A 6,599-nucleotide genomic window follows, 5' to 3' on the forward strand; every position below is an offset into this window, starting at 1 on the left:
GGTGCCTAATTCACTAAGGAGAGGTTGGATTACAAGCAAGAGGTAATATCTCAACTGACCACTGAAATGTCCCACTTGCTTCTGAAATGATGGTTACAGTCCTGGCTGGATGTGAAGGAAAACATGTGGTAGATAAAGTATATATATATAAAAAAAAACTTTTACAAGTCAGTGTAACATGTAATCTTCTCTCACAAAGGTTTATTTATCATTATCTTTTATTTTTTAAAATCTCATTTGTTCCTATTCTGTCTAAAAAATAATTCAAAGAATTTAGGTCAAACGACAGTTGTCATTCAAACAAAGACCCAGCAGAGGGCGCAATTGGGTCTGATCTGTTCGACGCTACTAAAGCTATAATAATAACTATACTAAACAGATTAAAAAAACAGCATGGTTTAATTTCTAAAGATGCTTTAGCAGATGAGAAAAGACAATACTTTTGTTACTGATATCAAAATAATCATATATATATATAGAGAGAGAATTTTATATTTTCTGTAGTAGAGAATTTTTTTGGTCCTAAAAAGAAGAATCTATGTATTTATTTGTAGTGCAAGAGGATTCTTATAAAAAAAAATGTAACCTGCAATATATTTTAATGCTTCAATTTTATTAATGAATGTTATAAAACAACAGAGCGAACAATAGGCCAGAGTGTAATGCAGCAACTTATAGGTCAGATCTAACTAAATGGTAAAACATGAACATCTACAATGCATTAATTGCAAGACAGCCCATATCAAAGTGGCCGTTAACCACCTGAGGTCAATGTCATACTGTCTAATTAACCGGCTAGCGGCTGTGTGGTCCCCACATGGCTGTGGAAGGTGGAGAGTGCAGCCTATCCCACCACACCACTCTACCCTTTACCCGCTTTTTACTTTCTCCACATTCGCTAGCACGCACTCACTGTCTGAGTTCTTGCATAGACTGCTGTGAGACATTCCATTTGCATGCCCGCCCCATCAAGCTGGATGCACTCAGACTGGTAATAAAAGGCATTGACCCCCTTAACCTTTATGAATTACAATTTGTGCCTGCAGCACGTCCTGTCAGAGGCCTCAGAAAAGCAGGCACCTCAGTCGGGGAGTGTGCGTGTTGTTTTGCAGTTGTTAAAGAGAGGGGAAAAGGTTTTTACAGCTCCGCGTCGGAGCTTCTGACAAGCGGCTAGGAGGCGGCCTGACAGCACAAGCAGGGTAGGGAGGGACTGCAAGGCTGTTGATGGCTCCATGTTAATCTCCATGCCTGGATGCTGCACAGAGATAAATGGGCTTCTTACTTTGGGGCTGCAGTTTGGTTCTGCCCTCTTCTTACTTCACCATCTGTGGCCATTTGAACTTTCTTATTAATGTATATATGTATATATATACATATATACAGGTGCTGGTCATAAAATTAGAATATCATGAAAAAGTAGATTGATTTCAGTAATTCCATTTAAAAAGTGAAACTTGTATATTATATTCATACATTACATACAAACTCATATATTTCAGATGTTTATTTTGTTTAATTTTGATGATTACAAATGACAACAAATGAAAATCTCAAATTCATCATATCAGAAAATTAGAATATTACTGAAGACCAATTAAAACAAAGGATTTATAGAAATGTTGGCCAACTGAAAAGTATGAACATGAAAAGTATGAGCATGTACAGCACTCAGTATTTAGTTGGGCCTCCTTTGGCCTGTATTACTGCAGCAATGCGGCGTGGCATGGAGTCGATCAGTCTGTGGCACTGCTCAGGTGTTATGATAGCCCAGGTTGCTCTAATAGTGGCTTTTAGCTCTTCTGAATTGTTGGGTCTGGTGTATTGCATCTTCTTCTTCACAATACCCCATAGATTTTCTATGGGGTTAAGGTCAGGAGAGTTTGCTGGCCAATTAAGAACAGGGATACCATGGTCCTTCAACCAGGTACTGGTAGCTTTGGCACTGTGTGCAGGTGCCAAGTCCTGTTGGAAAATGAAATCTGCATCTCCAAAAAGTTGGTCAGCTGCAGGAAGCATGAAGTGCTCTAAAACTTCCTGGTATGTGGCTGCGTTGACCCTGGACCTCAGAAAACACAATGGACCAACACCAGCAGATGACATGGCACCCCAAACCATCACTGACTGTGGAAACTTTACACTGGACTTCAAGCAACGTGGATGAAGTGCCTCTCTTCTTTTCCTCCAGACTCTGGGACCTTGATTTCCAAAGGAAATGCAAAATTTACTTTCATCAGAGAACATGACTTTGGACCACTCACCAGCAGTCCAGTCCTGTTTCTCTTTAGCCCAGGCAAGACGCTTCTGACGCTGTCTGTGGTTCAAGAGTGGCTTGACACAAGGAATGCGACAGCAGAAACCCATGTCTTTCATACGTCTGTGTGTGGTGGTTCTTGAAGCACTCACTCCAGCTGCAGTCCACTCTTTGTGAATCTCCCCCACATTTTTGAATGGGTTTTGTTTCACAATCCTCTCCAGGGTGCGGTTATCTCTCTTGCTTTTACACTTTTTTCGACCACATCTTTTCCTTCCCTTCGCCTCTCTATTAATGTGCTTGGACACTGAGCTCTGTGAACAGCCAGCCTCTTTAGCGATGACCTTTTGTGTCTTGCCCTCCTTGTGCAAGGTGTCGATGGTCGTCTTTTGGACAACTGTCAAGTCAGCAGTCTTCCCCATGATTGTGTAGCCTATAGAACTAGACTGAAAGACCATTTAAAGGCTTTTGCAGGTGGTTTGAGTTAATTAGCTGATTAGAGTGTGGCACCAGGGGCCATCAATTTTGAACCTTTTCACAATATTCTAATTTTCTGATATGATGAATTTGAGATTTTCATTTGTTGTCATTTGTAATCATCAAAATTAAACAAAATAAACATCTGAAATATATGAGTTTGTATGTAATGTATGAATATAATATACAAGTTTCACTTTTTAAATGGAATTACTGAAATCAATCTACTTTTTCATGATATTCTAATTTTATGACCAGCACCTGTATATATGCACTTGTTGAGTGAGAATATTTTTTATAGTGTAATTTATCTCTGATTTACTTAGAATAAAGGCAGCTAAACACAAATAATTTGTAAACTGCATTAATTTTTTAGTTATGTGATATACATTGGATTTAAACTTAATGAAGTTTATTCTACTTAATTCTGGATTTCAAACAGCATATAATACCAAAACAGTTGGTAAATATTTAATCATAGTTGGTACAGACCGCCCTTCATAATTAGATAGGAATCATTTCCTCATTAAAGTTTTATTAGTATCATTACTGCCACACTTAATCCAAAATGCACTTATGTAGTTGAATATGAATGAAAAGAAAAACTTTTTAGAAATGTCTTCCCAATAAAAGAAACTATTAAAAGAGGCCAAAAGAAGGAAGTTCATCTTTAAGTAGCACAAAAAGCATGAAGATGGTCCAGAGATTTCTGTCTTTCAAGTTCTCCCTAAGGGTTTTTGACTGATGATAAAGTTAATGCTGAGAATTCACCAAAATTAAGAACTAAGAATATTTTAATGCCTTAAATGGATTTATTAAAATCACAGTTTTGGACTAGGCGTTAACTATATGTAGATAAATACATATGCCTTAGGGATTTAGATGTTATCATTTCTTGCTTTTCTCACTTGAAGTTGCTAACAGTAAAGGGCCAAGAAAGTCATGAATCACAAAGTCTCTAAGAAAGGCAATCAACTTTAGGATTTGCAGTTATTCAAGCACCAGTTATTCAGTTTAAAACTGATTATGATGAAATGATGGCCCTGGTAAAAAAAAAATGTGCTTTATTGTATTTCAAGTATATTCATATTTCCTATAGTTTACTGAAAATGTACTTAGACAAATTGTACTTTTTGTAAATATATAAAAAGTATACTAACATTACGCTTTCATGCTAATACTTTTAACACACTTTAACATAATTACACTATGTTACACTTTATAGAAATATATTATTAAAAAAGTATACTTTAAGTGAAAGTTATGTGTAATTTCTAAAGTGTACTTATTTTAAATTTGTTTTTACATATATTTTTGCTATATTTTAAATTGTATGCTCAAAGTTGTCATTGTAACGTACATTGAAAGCATATTTTAAAAGTACACATTTTAATATCGACACTGTAATATTAAGTTTGAGTGCATTTTAAGTTACATTTGAATCTAATTATGAAGTGAAGTTATATACGCTTGTACTTCAGGTAATTCTTTTGGAAAGTGTTCAATAGTATAACTACAAAAATGCACTTAAACCCTATTATGCAATTTTGTGCTGTGTGTAAAGTACACAGATAGCAATTATTGCAGTTGTTATGTAATGTTTAATAAGTTTTGAAAAAGAAATATGATACAATACATCTTACACACAAAACCACATTGAACAAAACACTAAATGTTCACTTCAAAAGTACAGGTGCACAAAAATGTGTGTTCTGCTGAAAAGCAAGTGGTTTAAAGCTGGTGCAGTGCTACATTATGATCTAACAAATAGCATAACCCACATTGCAACAGAAAAGTTAATACTGGCCAAATGCAAAAGAAATAAACTTAACACATTACAATTGTCTCAAGTGTTCAAAAAAGAACATTTCATTAGTATTGTTTAATGGATCAAAGCAGGGCTACTGCAAACAAGACCAATTGGTGAGTGCACATATTTAAAAGTCGCTGACAGCACTTCATGCATATAGGAGTGATATGTGGAGGTTGTTTGGCCTTGATGTCTGTAAAGTAGTAGCTCCCCAAGAATTTTAGTCTTGGGGAGTTTTTGGTTCAGTACTGATATCAGAATTCCCATAGACTTTGAATGCACCACACCTGCACAGCAGTTAGTCACGGCTCCTCCCTGCTCAGAGCTAGCGTGCTTTTCTTTTAAGGCCTTGGTCTGCATGGAGAGAGGTAACTTTCAAAACATTCCCATTTGGTTTTGAAATCTTAAGATATCTGTATAAAACGCGATTTTGATTATTATATTTGTATTGTAGAAACAGGAGATGTAATCGGTTGAGCAGGAAGATTTGCTGTATTATTGTGTTGAAGAATATCCTGGTGAGTTCACATGAACCTGTGAATGAAATATATATATTTTTTGAGATGTAAAACCAGTCAGGATATAATGTTTTGTAATATATGTAATTTTACTAGCTCTTTTGATTTATTGAATGCATTAGCACAGTGAGAAGGAGGCTAACACACCCCCCATGTGCTCTTCTAAAAAAGAAAATGCACTTTCAAGCTAGCTACATCTTGTGTGATGTTGCTGTAAAACCCCCACAAGGGGTTAACGTAAAATTAACCCTTCATAGGTGTCCTGGATTGTTTTTTCCAGATACAAGTATTGACTACTGACCATAATGATTTCTTAGACAGTGAACCACATGTGAATTGATAATTTTACTTTATATTTTTGTCTGTATAAATGTGGTAAAAACCAATTTATATTATGGTGATTACATGATTTATTTTCCAATTGAAGTAATTGCTCTGCACATTTGTGTGCAGGCTGTTTTTTTTTTTTACATAGTTGCAGAATCTGCTGTTACAGCTGAGCGGTTCATTGTATGGACTGGACTAGACTCCACCAGAGATGTTGATGCAGAATGTTCCCAATGTGAATGCCATCCGGTTCCCTGGAGGGTGGTAGGAAAAACAAGGAAACTTAAGGATTTTTCTTCCCTTTCTTTCTGCGGATTCATAATTTTTTTCTTTTCTGAGATCTCTGACAATTTTTGTTGTTACTTTGTTTAATTTTTTTGATCAGATCTGATAAAACCACTTGATGCATCAGATTTATTTAAATTCAACTGAAATGGACAATTTTTTTTTCTGGTGCACTTATGGACCCTGGTATATCATACTGATACAATTTGTCAGACTTTTCTGATGTACTGCTCAAAAATACTATGAATTTACAGTATCTCTCTGTTTGGTTAACAGACGCTGTTCTTCTGGAGTTTCCGTAGACAAGTGTCTCTGATGTGCGCACGGCCATCAGACGAAAATGTAACAATGAGCAGTTCAGCCAAAAAAAGGAAAATAATGTGTGGTGGGCGTGTTTTTGTATGGTGCGAGGGTTTAGGGGTGCAATAATAAGGAATGTTGTTTTTCATTGTTCAGTATTCCTCTGCGTTCTTTAAAGTTTATTTGTAATGTTTAGGTCTGCTGCCTGAAATTGACATATTTCTACAAAGTGTACTAAAGTACCAATATTTGAAAATGTGTTGTAAGTTTTATAATGAAAATGGTTAACGTCGATATGTAAATGTTTATACATTCTGAGATAGTACAAGTTATATTATTTGTAATGTACTATAATTTGGACATGTTTCAAATACATTAAAGTATATTTTTTCATCTGCACGGAAGTATATCCACAAGTCTTTCAGCATTTAGTATACTGTTAATACATTTGCAAGAATGTGCAAGGTAGAAAGTAGTATAGCAATGTAATGATAAAGTATATTTACTATTAACTGCAAAGTATGCTTTTTTAGTAATTGGAATAAGCCAACAGTATAATTAAGCATATTATTACCACAGTAAGAGTATATTAAAAGTATAAAGCTTATATATTTTTAAGACACTAACAAAT

The 6,599-nt window shown here is 35.3% G+C and overlaps 1 long non-coding RNA gene across 2 annotated transcripts; it reads left to right on the forward strand.

Moving 5' to 3' along the window:
* Positions 1–4,098: 4,098 nt before the first annotated feature.
* LOC119797541 lies at positions 4,099–6,038 on the forward strand. 2 transcript variants are annotated; one of them, XR_005282601.1, is made up of 4 exons: positions 4,099–4,906; positions 4,993–5,056; positions 5,510–5,647; positions 5,945–6,038. It is a non-coding gene; the product is annotated as an uncharacterized LOC119797541 (long non-coding RNA). The 2 variants fall into 2 exon arrangements; XR_005282600.1 differs by having other exon boundaries at positions 4,116–5,056.
* The last annotated feature ends 561 nt before the right edge of the window (positions 6,039–6,599 follow it).

Source organism: Cyprinodon tularosa, unplaced genomic scaffold (assembly GCF_016077235.1).
Source record: "Cyprinodon tularosa strain WSP-4 unplaced genomic scaffold, ASM1607723v1 ctg588, whole genome shotgun sequence".
Lineage (NCBI taxonomy): Eukaryota > Metazoa > Chordata > Actinopteri > Cyprinodontiformes > Cyprinodontidae > Cyprinodon > Cyprinodon tularosa.